The sequence below is a fragment of the Sciurus vulgaris genome (genome assembly GCF_902686455.1).
Source record: "Sciurus vulgaris genome assembly, chromosome: 8".
Lineage (NCBI taxonomy): Eukaryota > Metazoa > Chordata > Mammalia > Rodentia > Sciuridae > Sciurus > Sciurus vulgaris.
In genome coordinates this window covers 48,517,801-48,529,198 of record NC_136468.1, presented here as the reverse complement: position 1 = coordinate 48,529,198, position 11,398 = coordinate 48,517,801, and positions in this window count along the sequence as shown.

Here is an 11,398-nt window from a genome sequence, read left to right as displayed (position 1 = left end):
ATGTATGATGTGTAGAAACTGGAAGTAAAAAATAATGGTAACTTAGAATAGCATTAATACCATAAGTTTCAGAAGAATTGTTAAATAAAAATTGTAGGAGACCATTATTTTGAATCAAGCTTCTACTGAATCTCAACAGACCAGGCTAAAAGTCAAAATGGATAAAGTTACATGTTCCAAGCTGAACATAAGCTGAATTGACCTTCTGAGAAGTCAAGGTTAGAAAGATAACAGTTAAATTTCAGGCTTTAGTTGGCATGATAATCAAGTTAATCCTTACACGAAACAAGGAACCTGAAATAACTTGATGTTAACTAATTATTATTTCCTATTGTTCCATCTCCCTGACTACACCTTATAAGGCAAATAACGTTGAAATCACCAATCTATTTGTTGTCTTTAGCTTCTGCTTTCTTAGTCCTTCTTTATAAAACCAACCTCTTCTGCTCACCCTATCAGAACACTTAATTTATGGAATGATGTATTGCCTGATTCTAAATCCAAAAGGAGGGGGTGGAACTGGATGTGGTGTCTTATGCCTATAATCCCAGCAATGGAGAAGGTTGAGGCAGGAGGACCACAGGTCCAAATTCAAGGCCAACTGGGGCAACTTAGAGAGACCTTGTCTGGGAATTTAAAAATAGAAAGAACTGGGGATATAGCTCAGTGGTAGAGTGCTTGCTAGCATGCACAAGACCCTGGGTTCCATCCCAGCACCATAGGCAATAAAAATTAAAAAAAAAAAAAAAAAAAAAGATACACCTAAAGATGTTTCCCTGATTTATTAAGATAAAACTCACCATACAATTAACCCACTTAAAGTATATAGTTCAATGTGTTAGTATATCACAGGTTGTGCAATAATCTAATTTTATTTACTTATTTATTTTGATACCAGGATTAAACCCAGATGTGCTTAACTACTGAGTTACATCCCCAGATCTTTTTATTTTTTATTTGAGACAGGGTCTCACTAAGTTACTTAGGGACTCACTAAATTTGCTGAGACTGCCTTGAACTTGCAGTGTTTCTGCTTCAGCTTCCCAGTGGTTGGGATTATACGTGTGCACCACCATACCTGACTTAATTTTAGAACACTATTTTTTAATCCCCTAAAAGAAACTTCATACTCATTAACTGTCACTTACCACTCACTGGCCACAGTATCTAAGCTTCAACTTTAAAAAAAACACTAATATCTATTTTTCTGTCTGTATAGGTTTGTCTACTCTGTACATTTGGGTGTAAATGAAATTATTTACTACATGACTTTTTTTGAGACCTTCTTTCTTTCTTTCTTTCTGTGGTACTGATGATTAAACCCAGGACCTTTCACATGCTTAGCAGACACCTACCACTGACCATCATCCCTAGACTTTTTATTTATTATATTTATTTAAATATTTATTGGGTACTGGTGATTGAACTCAGGGGCACTCTAACACTGGGTACACTCCCAGACCTTTCTATTATTTATTTTGAGAAAGAGTCTTGCTAGATTGCTTAGGCAGGCCTCAAGTTTACAATCTTCCTGCTTCAGCCTCCAGTTGCTGGGATTGGGTATGAGTGCCATTGTGCCTAGCGTAACTTGTTACTGAAAGCTTGGTCCTTGTCCCTGATTTCAATCCAATAATGAGGACACAATTCTGAAAAAAAAAAAAAAAAAAAAGGGGGGGGGGGAGGTTTATTACTTTGCTAGCAAAGGAGAAACACTGGGGACTCCTGTCCCAGAAGCTGTGACTCAAAGGCTACATTCCATGTGGTGGTCTCTGTTGGAGTTGTAATTCACTTAATTTGGGAGATGGTCATTTCTGAGATCTGCTGGAACCATCCCCAAAGTCTGGATTACTTCATTCCTATGGTAGGTGTGTACTCAGGGACAGATAACTCTGCCTAGGATGGGGAAGGAAAGCAATCTGGTTTCCTCTGAGATTAGGGAAGGGGAGAGATTAGGGAGGAGTAGGGAGAGAGGAAGAGAAAGAAGCATATCCATTTTAAAAATAAGTTTCAGTGGCAGAGCAGCAAGGGTTATATTCAAAGCATAAAGTGGACCACTGTTACATAATACCTTCTTTCACTCAGTATAATGCTTCAAGGTTCGTCCGCATTGTTGATGCAAAATACAGCTCTGATGCTCCAAAGGAAATAAAAGATAGTTTATTCTGAGCCAAATATGAATGATGAAGGCCTTGGAATACAGATTTGAGTTACCGTGAATAACATGCTTTACCATGGAAGAGTTTACATGAACTCTTACAGTTACAGGACATAAGAAAGGTATAAATCAGTGCATTTATTAAGATATTGATATCAATATCTGGTAGGCTGACCACAGCAGAGTGGGTGAGTGTCTTCTACAAGTCTCAGCTGTTAGCCTAGAACATTCATGTCTTTACACTTGGTGGACGCTAGAGGTCTGTTAGGCTTAATGATGTATTCCAAAATTTTACTTAGGAGGTCACAAGGTGGTAGACAGATACAATACAGAAGTCCGGTAGTAAATAGTTGTTAAAAGGTAATAAAACATAGCTCAAGATAATTATTATTATTATTATTATTTGGTACCAGAGATTAAACCCAGGGGTGCCTGATCACCTCCCCAGTCCTTCTTATTTTCTATTTTGAGACAGGGTTTCACTAAGTTGCTTAGGGCTTCCTTAAATTGATGAGGCTGACTTTGAATTTGCTATCCTCCTGCCTATGCCTGCCAAATTGCTGGGATTACAGGTTTGAACCACTGTGTGCAACTCTTATTTCCTTTAAAGCAGAGTTGTTATTTTATGTTGACAATTGCCAACTATATTCCATTGTACATATGATGGACATTTGTCTTGTTTTTCCTTCTTAGTATTATGCATAATGCTGCTATGGCTATTCCTGTGTGTATCCCAAAGAATTTTTTTCTATGTGTGTGATACTGGAGATTGGACCCAAGACCTTGTGCCTGCTAGGCAAGTGGTCTACCACCGAGCTACACACTCAGATCTTTTTACATTTTTGAGATAGAGTCCCTAAATTGCAATCTTCCTGCTTCAGCCATCCAAGTTGTTAGGGTTACGTGTGTGCCACCATGACCAGTTTAAAGATCCTTAATGAGTTCAGAAATAAAGAAGGAATTCCTTACAGGGGCCCTGTGTGTGACATTGTAAGGAGAACATGAAGCTTCAGTGGAAAACTATGCATTGTTCAGATTACTCCCATCCAGGTATCTGATTCTAGTCTTCCGTTGTCTTTGAGCTATTTTACAACTCTTTAAATTATAGATGACTGCTGGGTGTGGTGGTGTGTGCCTATAGTCCCAGCTACTCTGGAAGTTAAGGCAGGAGGATTACAAATTGGAGGCCTCCATGGGCAACACAGAGAGACCCTGTCTCAAAATAAAATAAAATTTAAAAAGGACTGGTAATGTAGAATGCCAGTGAGTTCAATCTCCAGTGCTGCTAAATAAATAAACAAAAATAGATAGCTGGTAACGATGCAAACAATTCCCATATATAGTCAGGTAAATTCTATCAGGTAGAGGTTCACTTGCCAACTTTGCCCCTCTGAAGAGGTTAGTTTTGCTTTTATTTACACATTAATTTCAATATTTCTAAATACAAATGTGTCTTTTAAAAACTAATATTCTTTGAAATGGGTTGTAATATTTGCCAGTTTCCTAATTAATGAGTTAGATAAATTCATTAATGTGCTTTATTTTTATACCTCTATGGGAGTCATTCTCTTACCTTCTTTGTAAATGATTTTTTAGCATTTAGTTCAATATTTGGCTGCCTCTATAATTCTCCATTTATTTCTGGAATTAGAATTTCTGTGGCTCTGACACATATCCACCGGTTGCTGTAGAAATTTCTGAAACCTCAAAGGAGCCATCAGACTACTAGAATACTCTTAAATTGAGATAAATTCTAAGAAACTAAAACTTTCCTGGATAGTCTTGAAAATTAAAGGAAAAATCGGAGCAGAGATTCAAGAAGACTTCTTGGTTCTTGGAAATGAAGTTTTTCTAGCTTACTTGGATCAGTGTAGGGAGTTAATCAGGATGGTAACTACAGAAGCAATGGTTGTTACTATCATCTTAATAGAAAAAGTCAGGGGCAGACTTCCTTAAACAAAAAACATAAAATAGTGCTGGAGCTGGAGCTCAATGGTAGAGCACTTGCCTAGCATGTGTGAGGCTTTGGGTTTGATCCTCAGCACCACATAAAAATAAACAAACAAAAAGAAAGATATTGTGTCCATCTACAACTAAAAAATTTTTTTTAAAAAACCATAAAATATAACAAGGAAGCTGGGGCTGGCATGACTTTTGATACCTCCTACTTATGGTCCTATAAACTTTCTCATGTATAGCAACCCTACTACATAGGGCCCACCAAATAGTAATTCAAGAAGCGAGACCTTTAGTTGTATATTAGACAGCAATTCATTAGACTCAGTTACGTCATCCAGCTAGGTTTCCAAAACACCTATCTTCAGTCTAGCTTCACAAAAGAATCACCTTTGGAACCTTCTGGAGTTTACATTCCCACCCCAAAGATTCTATTTAGAAGGGCTAGCTAGTGTAGACCTAGAAATCTGAAATTAATGAAGTTCTCTAAGTGCTTCTGATTCTCACCCAAGGTTTGGAGTCAGTGAATAGGATACTTCTAACAAAGTGAAGAAGCATAAAATTTTTTATGCTTTCTTAGATTGCTTTCCAGATATCATTGGAAATATTAGACAAGGAAAGCTAACATTCACCTTTAGTTATTAAAACTAAAATATGATAGGTTATTAAATATAGATCATCAAACTTGGTACTGGGGATCGAACCAGGGGCTTCTACCCCTGAGTTACATTCCCAGAACTTTAAATTTATTATTTTGAGACAGGGGCTCACTATGTGGCTGAGGCTTGGAACTTTGATCTTCCTGTCTTAGCCTCACAAGAAGCTGGGATTACAGGTGTGCAACACCATACCATGCTAGATAATCAAACTTTCTCTACGAGCAAGAATCATAGTGGTGCATGTACAAACATGTAACAACAAACCCCATCATAATATACAACTATAATGCCCATCAATTTAAAAAATATGGAAAAAAACATAGTAGTTTTATTAACCTACTGAATAAATATTTCAGCTGGGTGCAGTGGTGCACACCTGTAATCCCAGTGGCTCGGGAGAATCACAGGTTCAAAGCCAGCCTCAGCAACTTAGTGAGACCCTGAGCAACTTAGTGGGACCCTGTCTTAAAATTAAAAATAAACAGGGTTGTGGGGGGCAAACTGGGTGGGGACTATAACTCAGTGGTAAAGCATCCCTGGTTTCAATACCCAGTACCAAAAGAAGGAGAGGGGTGGGGTGGGGAAAGGAAGAAAGAAAGAAAAATTCCACAGGACATGTAATTTTGCTTTATTTGACCTAATATGCAAAAGTTTATTTATTTATTTTGAACTTCTAAATCCTACCAATAACTCTTAATACTCAATTGTGTACTTGATTTCTACATGGTGAGCCTACAAGCTAGTAATACATTGGAAACATTATATGTACTTTTATTGATCCCTTGGTCAGTTCTGAATTACTTGGTCCTTACATTTCTTAGAGTTTACATACCCAAACATATGGTTGCTGAGAAGTCTTATCTTCCATATTGGAAACAATTTCACTTAATGCAAAATAAAAGTCATCTGAGTAAGCAATAATAACCTTGTGATTTAAAAATCCCACAGAAGAGATCAGAACTGTTTTAGTGAGGTGATGATGCTTATGTACAAATTTTGGAAATTAAGCTTATAAGTAAATATGTAAGTTTCTGGGTCAGCACTAGTCAAGAGTATCTCAGTGTTAGTTTTAAGCTTTGTGTTAGATTTTTAAAGGGGCATTTGCTTTTCATGAAATAAAACTATATTCCACAATAAATGACTATTTATTAATGCATCTAAATGCCTCATTTGGCATTGGTCCAACTCTCCTTTGGGTGAGCACATGGTGGTCTATCATTTGGTATATTGCTGGCCTTGCTTAATTTCTGAGGCTCTTGAGATGAACTTTATGAATTTGCAAAATATGAATACTTTGCATAAATTACATTATGGCACACTGGACTCTCACATGTGTAATTTATTATAAGCAATTTATTCAAGGTCCCCCCAAAATGTCAGATTAGATTATTAGATTCTAGAACAAAGCACAAATTTTAAAATTCACAAAATTCAGTTTCCTTCCTTTAAGAGCTATAACGGTTCACCTTCTGGTCAAGGTGATATCTTGTTTTTTTGTAACTATGTAACATAAGCACCTTCTAAAAGTTTAATTCATATAACTAACATTAATGTTTTTCCTGGGTATTATAAAATATGAATTTCATTGTCTTTGAGGACCCAGCTAAGTATTAAGTTGTTTACAAGTGTTCATTATGCTGTTTCTGTATTTACAAAATAAACAAGACATTTACATTTTTGTTTATGTTTTTGTCAAAATTCAGTATGGACAATGAACAGCATATGGTGTTTTTGTATAGTCCTGTACCACCTTGGTGTCTGCCAGTGTTCCTTAAAAGTAACTTGGTAAGAGGGGGTCGTGGCTCATGCCTATAATCCCAGCAACTTGGGAGATAAGAGGCAAGAGGATTGTAAATTTGAAGCCAACCTCAGCCAAATAAGACCCTGTCTCAGAGTAAAAATAAAAATGACTGGGGATGACAGAATGATAGAACAAAATAGATAGTATTACCCTATATATATATACGATTACATGAATGGTGTGAATCTACATTGTGTACAACCATAGAAATGAAAAGTTGTACCCCATTTGGCGCACAATGAATCAAAATGCAGTCTGTAAAAATAAAAAAAAAATTTAATAAAAAAATATTTTTAAAAAATGGCTAGGGATGATAGAGCACCATGGGTTAAACCCCCAACAGTATAAAAGAAAAAAATAAGTGAAACTAACTTGATGAAAGGGAACAAGCATTTGTCTAGGAGGTCAGAGAACTATCAGAGGCAAATTCTGAAGAATAAAAAGTAGAGTTCTTGTTATCCTAGGCAATGTGGATCTAACTGATACTCAAAATGACATCTTGAACTCTCTGTGAAAATTCATGTTCACCAAATGATTGCCTAACCCATCATTTGCTTTATTTGGGATTGCTGTGCTTAGAGAATCTCACATCACAGAGCAACTTAAATACAGAATCTTGTGTGTTTTGTTCAATTAAAACAATATACAGTGGAGGATTCACACACAGGATTTTCTAAACTCTTTTCCCCTTTTGCTTCTACTTAGACTCTTTATTTCACTTTATTTATGTAAATATATTTTTAGAAATATAAAATCTTATGATTTAAATTAGAAAGTTTTTTTTTAACACTGCAAAAGAAACCTAGAAAGGATGTAATCCTTCTAGGCATGTAAAATCTAATCAAAGATACAAATTAAGTAGTGAAAACTTCTGTAGGAGTTGGCTCAAGAATTCAACTAAAATCAGCAATGTTTCCAAATAGATAATAGTAACCAGTATTGTCCCAGGATGGGAATGAAGCCAGCAGCTCAAGATCTGCCTGCTGAATGAGAATAAGTACTGGTTCATCATTCATACAACCCAGAAATTAAATCAGCAATCATGTAAGGCATTATGACATATTTTCAAACTTTATTTGAAACAATATATTAAAATACTGGTAATTGATAAAAATCTATGCGGGAGATCAAGTTATGACTTGGGAGAAAAGAACCTATGGAAAATGTATGAACAACTTCAGAGCAAATTTATTGTTGAATTATTTCTAAGAGCAGATAATCACATATACAAATTAAATACTAGAATTTGCTTAAAATGCAGTTGGTTGTAGTATAAACTTTGTTTAAAATCGGACTATTATGGAGGTTTTGTCAGAAGAATTAGACTGGAATAAAATCACAGAAAGCTTTTATTGCAAATAGAAGTGTTAATTTAATAGTAAATTCACCAAGGATAATGCTATGGAATAGAGAAATTACAGAAATAGAGAAAATACAGAAATAGTCTTGTTTCCTTCCTGTCCGTGTTCACATCTAAGAGTATCTCAGATTCCTTCACCAGTTGTGTGCCAAGAAGAACTACGCTATCACAGAGCTTAATAACTAGACTTAGCCTCTCCAGGTAAAGACTACTAAATATGAGTTGCAGAAAAATGTCTTCAGTTTGAATCTTGATTTGACACATCAGTAACTACTCTTTCAGGAAGGGATCAATGTGTCTCTCTCATTTATTTCAGTCTTAAAATAACAAATTATTCTGAAGTTGGATTGACAACATGAAAATCTTAAGAAAGCCAGAGTTCAGGTGCAACTTATGGATGGAAGACTGGCAGGCAGAGGACCTCTGGTAGAAGCCCCTGTTAGAGGGGCTAATCTGCCGAAAGTAAAATGAGTTCCTGTAGGCACAGATAAATACCTTAAACTTGTTTTTAAAGATGCAACTTGCACCATGGCAAAACTGAAAACTAAAAAGCATGGTTATAGCAACTGTTGTTTCAGCCTTAGAAGCAGTGACAGTAATGAGAACATCATACTTGTCTAGTCCAATAAAACTCTTGTTTATCTGTGTTTTGTGTGGGCAGTCAAACTAATAATGGGGAAGGAGAGAAGGCATCACTATAGCCTCAACACTCTGTAAATCTACTGCAGTTTATTTGTAGAGCTAAGACATAATAACAACTTCAAAATGACCCAAAGGAAGCACAAGGAGTTCTACAGTTTATTTCTCATAGCAAATAAAAGCAAATACTCAAGACTTTCATGAGTTTACTTTTAAGCTGAAAAACTAAGATACTGAATGCACTGTAGAAATGGATATGGATGAAATAATGGTTAAATTTTTGATGGCTGGACCAAGCAATGAGCGTAGATAGAAAGCCGTGCTGAATCATTACCAATTTATTTGGGCAGCAATAATGTCTTTAATCTTAATTTTATAGTTAACATCACAAAATAAGTCAGATCATAGATATTGCTAACATTTTATTCTGAATGTGAACCGTGACCTCTCTCACTTTTGGATAGATAAGTTCTATTTTATAATAGTATGTATGTGATATAACTGAAGATTTAAAAGATGTAAACCTAAACTTTTACCCTTAAATAGAGATGGTTATTGTAAAAGAAAACTTCAAGGCAACAAAGCATCCTGATATTTACCAATGTGAAATAATCAATTGTAACTACACTTTTCATAAGTAAGTTACCTTGCTGGATGTGGTGTCCCAAACACATAATCCCAGCTACCGGGGAATAAGATCACAAATTTGAAGCTAGTCTCAGCAATTTAGCGAGGTCCTGAGCAACCTCGTGAGACCCTGTCTCAAAATAAAAAAAATTAAAAGCTGCTTGATGCTGTAGCTCAGAGGCAGATGCTTGCCTGCATGTGTGAGGCACTGGGTTCGATCCTTAGCACCACATAAACATAAACAAATAAAATAAAGTTATTCAGTTCATCTACAACTACAAAAAAATTTTTTTAAAAAAGCTGCTGGGGATGTAGCTTGATGGTAAAGCACCACTGGTTTCCTTCACAGTACCAAAAAACAAAAAAGGTACCTAGTCACTATCAACACCTTTTTATTAGTAGTATTGGTAAGGACACTGGTATGAATAAGTATCCTTTGGTGTGGTTTGGATCTAAAATGTCCCGCCAAAGTTCATGTTTTTAGAAAAATTGTTTTAGTTATAGATGGACACAATACCTTTATTTTATTTGTTTTTTATTTGGTTGTGAGGATTGAACCCAGTGCCTCACATGTGTGAGGCAAGCGCTCGGCCACTGAGCCACAAACCCAGCCTCACAAAGTTCATGTTTAAAGAGTTGGTCCCCAAGGCAGCAGTGTTCAGAGGTGGGGACTTTAAAAGGTGATTTGCTCAAGAGGGCTCGGACCATTGATGGATTCATAATTTAATGGAGTATTGGAGGGTGTGGACACTCAGGAGGTGGGGCCTGGTTGTAGGGACTGGGTCCTTGAGGGCATGCCTTCAGGGCTATATTTTGTCCCTAGCCTCTTTCTCTTGTACACACTCTCTTTCCCAGCCATCAGGAAGTGAGCAGCTTTGATCCACCATGCATTCCTGGCCATAATCTGCCTTAAAACAAGCCTAGGGAACAAAAGAACCAAGTGACCATGGACTGAAGCCCTTGAAACTGTGATCCAAAATAAACCTTTCCTTCTTTAAGTTGATTTTGGCAGGTATTTTGTCACAGTGACAGGTGACTAACACGTCCTTTTATACTAAAATTACATGTAAAATTACCTACAGGAATTGCTCTTCCACCACTTTGCCTCCTCCATGGAGAAATTAGTTTAAAAACCTTTAAGTTTGTTCTATTCTTTTCTCTCTCTTCATGAACTTCATATGACCAGCAGGTGAACTCCTGTTGTAAACTTAGGTGTAATGAGCAGTCTTCAGTCCCAGTTTACTCTTCCCCTAGTCTTAAAACTTGATTCAGGCTTCGATTAGGCTCACTTTCACTGCTGTACCCAATGTTTCAATTATATGCACGAATAATTTAATTCTTTGGTTACTTAGAATATCCATTATGAAAACTTTAAAAAATACATTAAGAAAACCCCTGAAACAATGTAGGATACATTTTGCCCTTCAGTTTTTGTAAGCTTGTGGTCTGTTCTTACTAATTTGTACTTTATTGGTTGCAAAGGGAATGACAATAGTGCACAATATTCTCCATGATTTTTTAAAGATTGAGGAATCATATATGAAATTAAAAACTCCCACCACATGTAAGACATTTTAAATACTTTGTATGTCAATACTGAGGTTTATCTTTCACACTGGAACACAATTCCCATCCCTTTTCCAGTTGCAGCAAGTAAAATTGATATCCTCTACTCATAAATATATTAGTGGTCTACTAAACCAAGTTAACTCTTTGAAAGTGAATATATCTATTTTAAAGAAGTGCAAATGGTGTCAAGAATACCATTGTCCAACAGAAATTTCTGTGATGGAAATGTTTTGTATTTACACTGTCTAATAGGATAGCCAGTATCTACCTGTAGTTACAGAGTCCTCCAAATGTAGATAGTGTGGCTAATAACTGAATTTTAAAATTTTTATTTAGTTAAATGTTCACACATATTGGATTAGTACAGGTCTTGTAGACCCTTGGAACATTCTAGGAAGTGTTAGAAGTGGAAGGCATGTCATGGACAACCTAAGATCTTATCACCATTGTTTTCAAAACCCTGTCATTCCTTCAGTATGAATTTTTCCATAAGTTTCACATTTCAAAAAATAACCCCAAACCAACCAAATTCATTAGGCTGCTTCTCCGTATGAATCATCCTTTCGCAAAGAGGTGTAAGACTGATTTTATTGCCAGCTCTGCCCCCTCTTCTACAGACAGAACTCAGTGAT